The sequence below is a fragment of the Microcebus murinus genome, chromosome 31 (assembly GCF_040939455.1).
Source record: "Microcebus murinus isolate Inina chromosome 31, M.murinus_Inina_mat1.0, whole genome shotgun sequence".
NCBI lineage: Eukaryota > Metazoa > Chordata > Mammalia > Primates > Cheirogaleidae > Microcebus > Microcebus murinus.
In genome coordinates this window covers 4,969,586-4,981,655 of record NC_134134.1, presented here as the reverse complement: position 1 = coordinate 4,981,655, position 12,070 = coordinate 4,969,586, and the positions used below count along the sequence as shown (strand labels likewise).

Below are 12,070 nucleotides of genomic sequence, written 5' to 3'. Positions count from 1 at the left end.
GATATTAAAACACGTTAAAATGTTCTATAGTTAATGTAAGGTTTTTCGGTGGTGGCGAAAAGAAAAGACAGACACAGAGAGAGAAAGAGTGGGAGCCAAACCACGTGGCTTTATTATACACTCTTGGACGAGGTTCTGGGGCCCCAAGAGAGGGGGACCCCAGAAGTTGCCGCCCTTTGAAGGGGCTGAGGCCTTTTATATCCTTTGGGCCTGGCTAGGGACTTTTGGCGGGAAGAGCTTGGGATTTTAGGAGGGGCTGGAGGTATTTGTGGAATCCAAGAGCAGGAATGTTCTTATCTAGGTGGACATCTGGGTGTGATTCCTCTCAGCAGGACCTGGCAGTTTTGTCTTTGCAGGGTCTGATCTCATGAGCCTTTTCTTTTTTGATCTAGGGAAGGGAGGGGGTCGGCCACCAGCCTTACAGTTATAGCAGTGTGGGGTTAATGAAAGCAGACAAACAGATCAGGACAGCAGAAAATTCCCAAACCTACCAGAATGTGTAAGAAAAGTTAAAATATAAAAAAATACAACTTTTACTGAATCTTACATTTTAAAATGTTTGTCATCATACAGTTTCCAATTTTGAATATGATATAAATTATTTATAAGTGGATATAATAATTTTTTTTTAGAAAAAGTCTTGCTCTGTCACCCGGGGCTAGAGTGCCCCCAGGGCTAGAGTGCCCTGGCATAAGCCTACCTCACAGCAACCTCAAACTCCTGGACTCAAAGGATTTTCCTGCCTCAGCCTTCTGAGTAGGTGGGACTCCTGGCATGCACCTTCATGCAAGGCTGATTTTTCTTATTTGTTTGGCTAATTTCTTTCTAATTTTTTAGTAAAGATGGGGTCTCCCTCTTGCACACGGTGGTATTGAAGTCCAGAGATGAAGCAATCCCCCCACCTGGCCTCCCAGAGTACTAGGATTATAGGCATCAGCCACCATGCCCAGCTTGGATATAACCTGTATATAAGGTTAAATGCAAATTTCCTTTAGGTGGCGCCAGGTCCCAGTGCAGAGAGAAAGACTTGGTTGCCGCCATTAGTAGGTGGCATCCCATTATATGTCAGTCAGGGCTCTAAGGGGTGTGACCTAGAGCCTGAGCCAATCAGAAATCCTGGGACTGGAACTGTCCAATCAGCCATGCATTGGGAGGGCGGGACTTCCGGGACCTGGCCGTGCTTTTGTCATATTCCAGTCCTCCATGATGCGCTTGTCTTCAGTGCTCCTTCTTCTTTGCTTTGGGAAACTCAGGTTAACTCAGGTGACCCTCAGCCTTAGTTTGCCTATGACCTGCGGGTTCTGAAACGTCTGCCAGAAGGATCCCAGGGCACCACAGAAGTCACAAAATGGTGAGTGTGCGTGGCCGTCTGTGCTAGGGAGTTTGGAACCCCATGGAACTGGGTGTGGCAGGACCCCGGCTTCCCGCCAGACCCGGAGTCTGCAGACAAAGGACCCATTAGGCCGGCTGGGCCCTCAGTCCCCTGTGGCTTAGAGCGGGGTTGGGCTGCAGCTGGAACCAGGGGCGCCCTGTCTCATCCTCTGGGGCATCTGTGGTCCAGTGGGAGTCGTCTGGGTGGTTCCCTAATGCAGCTCTCCGTCTCCCCTGCATTGTGGGGCGATCAGGGCAGGGTCATCAGGGATGAGTTTTGACTGGTGTGTGAGGTCCGTGCATGGGAGGAGCTGTAGCCCCTTGGGTCCCCGTCACTCCGCTCTGGTGTTAAAAATCAAACCAAGGAACTGCTTAAAAACATGATAGAGTTTATTAGAACAAACAGCCATTTATGGATCAGACAGCAATCATCCATGGTTTGTTCTTGGGGTCCACCAGGGGGGCTTGAAGCAAAGACTTTCATAAAGTGCAGGAGACAGCAAACCAAGTTCAAGAATTGAGTGGTTATAGCTGTGTACTTTTTATGCCATCGCTTTTCTTGGACTATCCTGATGGATACTTCCCAGGTATGTGATCAGAGGTTAATTGGTGGTTTGTGGTTGGTTAAGCCAAATTTTGTTTCTCACGAAGTTAGTAATATAAAAAAAAATAGTATTTGAATCAAATTTTGGTATTTTTCGGTAGGAACCCAGGACACTACACTCACTTCCATCTGATTGCCTTCTGATTATTTATTTATTGTTTTTGCACCACAGAGGGCCTTATTTTCCCTTGGATTATCCAAATATATGGCAAGTAGAATCTCACTCTGTCCCTCTGATCCCCTAGCGTAACCCATCTAGGGCTTGTGGTAAAAGCCTAAATTTCTAGTTCCTCCCCAAATTTCCAAATACCAACTTTTCCTCACCAATTACAACATTATCAACTATTTGTTCTTTATTTCACTTCTCCAATAGAATGTTTTAATTTGTTATCATTTTTGCACAGAGCAATGGGTGGCTTTAAAAAATATTCATTTTGTGTTTCTGAACATTTTAGATGAGAGGAAATCAGAGAATATTCACTTCTCACTACCTTTAAAAATATATCTTGCCTCTCCTCCTTCTATGTTCCCTAGGCACAGACATCTTACCAGGGTTTCTTTGGTTTGAGGTTCCCCTTTGGAAATTTTATGGGATAATGTGTCCTGAGCCACCCTCCTGTCTTCCTGTGGTCCTAGGCTTCAAAATTGTCTGAGGATGCCCCAAGATGCTCATGGTGGCCATAACTCTTGGAATGTGTGGTGAATATCAGTCCTACAGCATGTACTCCCAGAGAACAGTCTGAAGTGTGGTTGTGGATCATGGCTGGAGAACAGCTGGGTGCCCTGGGGTTGAGAGAATTCTCCTAGCACACCAAAGATGAAAAGGGATAACCCTTTGTGCCATAACACTTTTTCCCCCAACCCCAGTTTCCATTTTTTGGAGACATATTTGTGGTCAGCCAAACATTGGTTGCTGGTATTAAGGGGAAAAGACAGAAATGATTTTTTTTTTTGAGACAGAGTCTCACTCTGTTGCCCAGGCTAGAGTGAGTGCCATGGCATCAGCCTAGCTCACAGCAACCTCAAACTCCTGGGCTCAAGCAATCCTCCTGCCTCAGCCTCCTGAGTAGCTGGGACTACAGGCATGCGTCACCATGCCTGGCTAATTTTTTCTATGTGTATTAGTTGGCCAATTAATTTATTTCTATTTATAGTAGAGATGGGGTCTCACTCTTGCTCAGGCTGGTTTCAAACTCCTGACTTGGAGCACTCCGCCCACCTTGGCCTCCCATTGTGCTAGGATTACAGGTGTGAGCCACCATGCCCGGCTAGAAATGATTCCTGTTCGCTGGATTTTCTCACACTTTTGAAGGGAGAAAAACTGTCCGTAAGCCAAGAAAAGGCCACTGCAATAAGATGATGCAAGAATCTGCAAAGCAATTTGCACTTTAGGCACAGAGGGGGACAAGTGAAGTGGCTCCTGGTGTGTGAGGGTGGTCTTTGAACATTTCAATAAGTAGGAGGAAGGTTTTCTGGAAGGATGTCCCAACTGATAAGATGGCCTATCTTGAAACTTGAGTCAGATAAGTCTGTGTTCCTGTCAGCACTTCCACTCCCTGAGTTTGAAACTTTGAAAAGAATTTTTTATTCAACTTAAGCTTTTCATTAACTGTAAAGTAAATTTTAGCAGTAGAGCTTGAAAAGATAAGAAAATACTTTTAAAGGAAAAAGTAGATTTCAAAAAAACTGTATTTATATATTGCATTTTAAAAAACTATTGCTTACCTATTTTCTTCCCCAGAGTGAGTGTACTAGAAAAATATATACATTTCCACAAGAAAGTGTGAGAAAAAAAAAGTGAATGACAAATATTCACCAAAACACCTATTCCTCCTCCTTTTTTTTTTGTTTGTTTGTTTGTGTGTGTGTGTGTGTGTGTGTGTGTAGGATTTGTGAAAGTGGATCACTCTGTTTTGTGTCCTGTTATCTGGATTTTGAAACTTAACTATAAAGCCTATGAGATGGGATTTGACAAGTCTTAGAAGAGTTTATATGCCATTGTTTACCAAATGATTTATTATCATGAAAATAATAATGAAATAGCCTACTTATTGTCTAAAAGAGATAAATACTTTTGTTTTTCCTATAGAAGTATGAAATTTAATTTCCTTACAATTTCTGTGATGTTATGATATTTTGTTTTTTATCCATGATTCCTGGCTCTCCAAAATTATTAGAGAAAATATTTTTAAGTAAACATATTATGAAACATAATTATTATTATAAATTGATTTATAAGATTTTATCCATTTATGTCTATTTATCCAGTCTTAACAATTATGTGTATAAAATCTCATGAACCTTTAGATAAGTCTAGCAATCATCTCAAAGTTAAACTTTTTTTTTTTTTTGGCATATTATGGGGGTACAGATTTTAAGGTTTCAATAAATGCCCATTTCCCCCCTCCCCCCAAAAGTCTGAGTCTCCATCATGACCATCCCCCATCAAAGTTAAACTTTTAATTAACCATTTTTATATTCCTGTATGGTATAGACAAGTATCATAGAAAAAATAACCTTAACATTATAATAAATACACACATGTTTTGCTGATAAATCAGAAAGCATAGTTGTTTGGGTTAAACTAAAAATATTAATCACATTGATATAATATATAGTTATTTTCATTTATTTGGTTTTGCTTTTTAGTTTCCTTCTTTAAGTGTGCATGCATAACATTGACTTGGATCAAGTGTTTGAGCACCTTGGCTTTTTCATACCACAGTATGTCATGTCTATTGCTCCATAATGGCATACAGAGACCTTTCTCTTTTACCTTCATGACTGCAGAGTGTTTTACTACGAGGATGTCATGGGACTATAAGTCTGTGCGATATTAATGGACATAGCTGTACTTTCCCATATTTTTCTATGATGGATAAAGCCACAGGGGATAACCTTGAAAACATTTTTCATGTTGGTGAAACAGATTGCACAGTACATTTCTGGAATTCGGTTTCCAGAATCCAAGGTAAATGCCATTGTGCATTTCTTTGTACTTTGATTATATAACTTTGGCCTCACAGCAGAAATGTTCACAAGTGTCTATTTCTTTACAACATCACTGAAAATTGTGGGGCCTTTGACAACTGATGGATGTAAATAGCTATCCCTCTGAAGTGTGCATTTTAGTGTGCATTTCCAATTTCACTGTGTTTTTATTTATGAGCCACTTCTTTTATTTGTCAACTTTCTGCCTATTCTGTAAAACTACTGATTGTGTTAGAATCAGTATCTGAGGATGTTTTTGCATTCTGTACAAACAGCTGCAGGTCATTTTTGTGTCTTTTGGAGTCTTAATGTTTTTCTTATATGTTTTGCATCTTTCATTTAAAATTTTTTTCTGGATATATTCCTTGGAGCTCTAGTAGTATTCTCTGTCCTCATGACATTTGGTAAATTTTTCTTGGTTTTATATATAAAAACATTTTTTAAAATATTGTACAATATTCTTTGAATTATATGTAAATCATCTTCACCTCCAAATAGGCCTTTTGTTGATCTTTTTGACTCAGGAATGTCTTTCTCTAGAACCTTTAACCCATTGATTTAAAATGTAAATAGCAAAGATGATACAGCCCTATCCCACAGCTTGCATTGGAGAGCAGGAACTTACCATTCACAGGGCACATGGCTCCAAGCTACAAAACTACCTTCTATCATAAAGATGTTGAAAGTTTAATTTTCCTTGGAATATAGCCAAAACACACATAATCGCTCCAATCACCAGATGAATTTAGAATGAATTTTATATAGGACAAATAATATTGTCAAATCTTTAGTACCAGATCAAAGTTGGATCCACTCACTCAGCATGGCCAAGATGAATGCTGATGCAAAGAGTTGCAGTGGGAAAAGGGCATTTTATTGCAAGATGCCATGCAAGGAGAATGGACACCTAATGCTTAAGACTGGAACTCCCCAGTGGCTCACAGGAAAAGGTTTTTAAAGATATGGGCACATTTGAGGAAAGTAGAAGTTGCAGACAAAATTGTAAATCAGTATATGGAGGTTATATATTGATATGTGATATCTTGAAGCAGGGGCTTATTGGTCATTGGTGGATTCCTAGATGACTTTGTTAGCAGAAAGTGATGTTAAGGTGATGTTCCCCTCTCTATCTAGTCCCTTTAGACAGAAATTTAGGGAAGAAAACCTGTGGTCAGAGTTCAATTCATCAGTTCCCTCCTATCTGCATATTCCATGGGGGAGAGTTCTGAAAAATAACTCTAAAACATATATTAACAGGTTATCTTTTAGTTTCTGTAGGAAAATAAGACTCCCCATATCTCTGGCTTGCTTCCAGGACTGTAGTTATTACTGTCTTTTGCTCATCGAATTGCCGTACCTAGCTGCCTAGAATTTTCCTTGTAGGGACTCAAGATGTTTTATCTATTGACATGCTTGGGGGGTTCTGCAGGACAGATAGAGGGGACCGTCCTCCATCTCAATTTGAGGACAAATGATGATGACCTTTCTTTTTTGTTTTTGTAAGCTCTTAGGAGATTGTGATGCATATCACATTCTGATATAATTATGCAATGAAAGAGTTTTCTTTCTGTGCTGCCACTGTGGAGAGATTGTCTGGGATTGGAAATAATTTTGTTTTTAATTGTAATTCTGAAGCATTGTTCAGAATTACCAGACATAATACAAACATATAAGGTGCCAGGCTTTACTCTTTTGAGACAGAGTCTCGCACTGTCACCCAGGCTAGAGTACAATGGCATTAACTTAGCTCACAGAAACTTCAAATTCATGGGCTCAAGGAATCCACCCACCTCAGCCTCCTTAGTAGCTGGAACTACAGGCACACACCACCACACCTGGCTAATTGTTTTTATTTTTAGTAGAGATGGGATATTGCTCTTGCTCAGGCTGGTCTCCAACTCCTAACCTCCAGTGACCTCCTGCCTCAGCTTCCCAGAGTGGTAGGTTTATAAGTGCAGGCTTCACTCTTGAGCGGTCTTTTCCTCTTAGGCTTCAAGAATAAATAGATAGCTTCAAATATCATTGTCCTAGAAAACCATGAAAAATTTTCTGACATTGCTTGTGATTATGTTATAAAAGAGGGCCCCAAAATGGTGTGAATAGGTTGAAATTATACAAGCTCTCGGAGTCAAGTTTCTCTTGGGAAGATGTAGAAAAGCTAGAACTGGATATACTTTAACTCAATAGAGGTGAGAAGCCTTGGGCCCTCTTCCCACCCCAACCTGCCCAAATCCACCCTCTTCTGAGCCTTGTCTAGGTCTGAACGAATGTTAGATTCTCTCTGCACAAAACTTATTAGAGAAGACAAGAGTTTTGCATGGCTTCTCATGTTGTCTCCTCAGAGATGATGCTTACAATTTTCTCAATCCCCAAACTAGATAAATAAGGGCTAAGGGCTATTATTTGGGGGACTTAATTTCTTTATTTTTATAAAACCTATGCTCCCAGAGAAACAACCTAGCAACTTGTTTTGTTTTCCTTTACATTTAGTAGTTGCTCCACAAGTTACAGGGAGAAAATATAAACACAATAAAAAATCCCTCTGAACTGCAGCCCAACTTTCCTTTCTCTATCTCTTCCATTTGTTTATATTTAGCTTTTGTTCTATAGATTTTTCTTTTAAGATTAATGATAGATAAAAGAAACAGGGTGGGCCCTTCAACTAAATCCTGGAAATTATGGGGTATTTAGTACTCAACTTCCAGGGTATTATGAGAATTAACACTCAAGCTTGGAGTTTGCCAGCACTGTAACACTGGGATCCCCAAGCTATGGTGAGTTGCAGAATTATTTTGTTATATATTACAGTGTAGTAATATAGAAATGAAATTCACAAAAAATTACAATGAGTGTGAATCATCTCCAAACCATCCCCCCACTCCCCAGTCTGTAGAAAAATTGTCTTTCTTGAAAAGGGTCCCTGGTGCCTATAATAAGGTTGGGGACCACCGCTGCAACATACTTGTGAACACATCGTACATGCTCAGGAAATGTAGCATTCAGGCAAGGTTAATGTTATTTTCCAAATGCAGACTTACTGAGACACTGCTGCTTTCTCTAGCCTCTGTAATCTTTTAATAGAATGCCATGTTTCAGGATGACAATTGGTGGTCTTCACTTTGGGCCAAAAGTATTTTTGCCATAAGAGTGTTGGGTGTAATGCTCTCTATGTGCTGTACCTGCTGTCTGTAGCTAAGTGCTTCTCACAGTGGGTCTAGGAGAAGCTTCTCATAGTGGGTCTAGGAGAAGCACCATCAGCATTCACAGGGGACTTTCTCAAGGAGCCAATTCATGGGCACCTTGGATGAATTCCATGGCTGTAGAATCAAATTACTTAGATTGGGCTCCAGATTACAAAATGATTTATAGGCACATTCTAAGAGATTTTCTATCCAGGCACAGAGTCTGTCTATTGTTCTAGGTGGGAGCATTGATGTGATTATAATGAAGTGCTCCATGTGATGCTAAGTTGCAGCCAGGGGAAAAGTACAAGGGCTCTGAGATATATTCGTGAGATTTGAATTCAGACTTTGTTCCAAAGGAAGATCACAGGCCCTGTACCGCTTGTGTTTTTTAGGGACAGGTCAGTGTGGTCCATATCCCCACTGCTGCCACAAAAATTGCCAGTGACTGTGGCAATTGAGCGTACCTGAGGGTAGGAAAGAAAAACACAGACATTTTGATCTTTATGTAGGACCTCATTGCTCCTGACTCTCTCCTGTGATAATGACAGGGAAGTGTGAATTTATTTTCTGTACTTCGTGGTCCTTCTGTTGTGAGTGTGGTGACAGTAGGGGACAGGGTTGTGCTGACACCTTTAGATGCATATACCCAAGATACATGTGTAAGTTTTCCAGATAATCTTAACTGAGAAGGAGAGACAGAAAGAAATGGCTGGTTCTCAGGTGAATGTGTTCCAGATCAGGGGCTGTGTTTACTTTTCCTCTCGGAATGTCATATGTTTAGAATTTGCAAACCATTACTTTTCTCCTTTGTTGTTCCTGCCTAATGTGTTGATTTTAACTACTTTTTTTCTTTTTTTTTAATGATAATCAACAGGCTCTGAAATATTATTTTTTCCTACATACCAGAGCCTTCCCTGCATCCACGCTTCTTATACATCATGAACAATTGTCACCATAAATATTAAAAATATTCCCTTTGTGACTGTTGAGCATCTTGGAAGCAGAATCTTGGATGCCCAAGATTACTATTGGAGATGAGTTTGATCCCTAGGATATCAGTGAAGAAGAGGAACATGTACTATTTAGGTTCTGTCTAGATGCTCCATCAGCTCTGTGCAGAACAAGATTAAAATAATACACATTGATTGTTCAGAATAACTCAGAAAGTTCTGAGAAAAAGAATAATTAGAAGACACTTGCTCTCTAGGATACCAAAGAAAGACTATTGAAATACATTATTATAGATTACAGAACACGAGAGATATGTATAGCTTGAACTTTGCATAAAACTGATGTTCATGAGTAGATTCAAATTATAAATTACATTTTCCTTTGGCAAAAAATATCAAAATATCACAGCAATAATGGTATGTCTGTGTGCATTGACACTTGAGAGTAATTTGTTGTATTACAGTTGATATTAATTTTATTCACTTGGTTAATGTGTTCTCTATCATTTTTCTAATAGTTAATTATATTGAGTACTTTGTGAAGCTTTACCTAGTGATGAGCATAAACCATCACATTTCATGTGGAAGCTCCTATTTTCATTTTAGATTCTCTTTGCATATAATTTCCTTTAGAAAATATGGGCTCTCATCTTGATATCCTGGTCAGTTGAAACGAGATGAAGCCATACTCTGCTACTTGCTGAATGTTTGAATAATATTCTCTTTTGGCCAGAAGCATTGATGTCACTGATGAGCTTGTTAGAAATTCAGAAACTCAGGATTCACCCTAGATTTTCAGAATCAAAATCTGTATTTTATTAGGATTTCTAGTCCATGTTGTACATATTGAAGACTTTGCAAAATTTAACATGCATTAATACCTTCTAACTCAACATGACTTTTTCATCTGAAAAATATATACAACTTATCTAGTATAATGTAAATATAGTACTCAAAAATATAAATATCTGTGTTGGTGACCTGAATCTTATACCTTATCATTTAGCAAAGTATAACGTCTCCATGAATTTTGTGGACCTTACGTCATCCTCTCTCCTCAGAGTCAGCTAACACATTAGAGAATATTTCTGTGTTATAAATTATCTTTTTGAATAATTCCAGTTATTCATATGAGTCTGAACCAATTCTCTTCATTTCCTTATTTCTCCAGCAGTGAAATTAAGAATTCTCCACATGACCACTTGGTAAATATGTGTTTTGTTTTGTTTTGTTTTTTCAGGGACTGTTGACATTCAGGGATGTGGCCATAGTATTCTCTCTGGAGGAGTGGGCATGCCTTGACAATGCACAGCGGAATTTGTATAGGGATGTGATGTTTGAGAACTACAGAAATTTAGTCTTCCTGGGTAAAGATCATTTCAATATACAATTTTTATTCCACACTAAGTATTTTATAGTCTACTTTTGTAGAATTTCTCTGGGATTTTCTGCTTTGCATGAGAGAAGCTCTCATCTTTGTTTCCAAGGAAAAAGTGGGATTCGTTAGTATAGAAAACAAAATCTTCAATCTGTTTTATCTTGACATTAATCTTTCCCTTTATTGAGCTGAGTTGTGTCCTTCACTCCTCGTTAGCGGTGATTTCAAAAATTTAGTGGCATAAGATGTTGTTGCTCATAGCTTAAAATCCAATTTCTGCCACCCGTATTTGATTCTACAGTACTAGGTAATGGAGCTAAGGACCCTGAAATTCTAATACTGTCTAAATATTTTAAAGTGTCTGTCAGGAATTAGTATTTTGGGATTAATATTTTTTAGAAGCTTCTATACTGTGACCATTTGTCTACTGAGCACAGTACTGGATTGATAATGGAAGATTCCCAAAAATGCCATGTTACTTTTCCCAAATAAAACAGGTCTTGCTGCCTCTAAGCCAGACCTGATCACCTGTCTGGAGCAAAGAAAAGAGCCCTGGAATGTGAAGACAAGTGAGACAGTAGCCAAACACCCAGGTAGGTGGGAGTCAATGAAGCAGATGACACAGGTGAGAGCTCCAAAGGTCAATGAGGAAGGCAGACCTTAAAAAGTGCTTGGAAAACTCTGCTTCCATGGAAATGGGTTCTGGCAATCCTGGGTTTCTTTCTCTTGATCTTTGATAGAGGCTTTCTTGTTCCTTATTCTTAAATTATCTAAGGACTTTATTTCCCATCAGTGTTGTTTATTAAGGTTACAGTGAGAACAAAAGCCCTGCTCAAGGTTTATCAGGGACTGCAGGTACTGACTGCTTTCCATTACATTGCAGGACATGGAAATATGTGTGTATATTTGACAAAATATATGGTAAAGCATTTGTTTTGAGACAGAGTCTCACTCTGGGTAGAGTGCAATGGCATCATGGTAGCTCACTGCGGCCTCAAACTCTTAGTCTCAAGTGATCCTCCTGCCTCAGCCTTCTGATTTAGCTGTGACTACAGGTGTATGCCACATTCCCTGGCTAATTTTCCTACTTTTAGTACAGATGGGGTCTTGCTCTTGATCAGGCTGGTCTTGAACTCCTGAGCTGAAGAAATCCTCCCTTCTTTGCCTCCCAGAGTGCGAGGATTACAGACATGAGCCACCACACCTGTCTGCCAACCATTTTTTAAATTTCTCTGCATTTATTGCATCAGGTCTGACATGTGTGAATGTAGTGGTGTAATTGGTATTTGCTTCAGAAATCCCAGGATCACCACAAGCAGATATTATATTTTTCTGCTTTATGATTTGTTATCTTGTGAAATGATAAATTGTGCTTCTAGAGAAATTCATACTCATTATCAGAACACTAAGTATCTCTCTAAATATAAGAAAATATAATGTTATTTTACTTCAAAATTCTGTTTTTACTGTGAAGTCTTATTAATAATTTAACTCTATGTGACCAAATTTCTCAACTTTAATAGAGTTTAATGTATCTACTCCCTACGTATCTTAAGTATGTTTGGGGCACTTAGAACATTGCCGAGCGTGC

At 39.2% G+C, this 12,070-nt stretch overlaps 1 long non-coding RNA gene across 1 annotated transcript; it reads left to right on the top strand.

The window, feature by feature from the left end:
- Nucleotides 1-1,207: 1,207 nt before the first annotated feature.
- LOC105878752 (uncharacterized) lies at nucleotides 1,208-11,445 on the top strand. The gene is made up of 3 exons (XR_012915866.1): nucleotides 1,208-1,351; nucleotides 10,342-10,468; nucleotides 10,977-11,445. It is a non-coding gene; the product is annotated as an uncharacterized LOC105878752 (long non-coding RNA).
- Nucleotides 11,446-12,070: the final 625 nt, after the last annotated feature.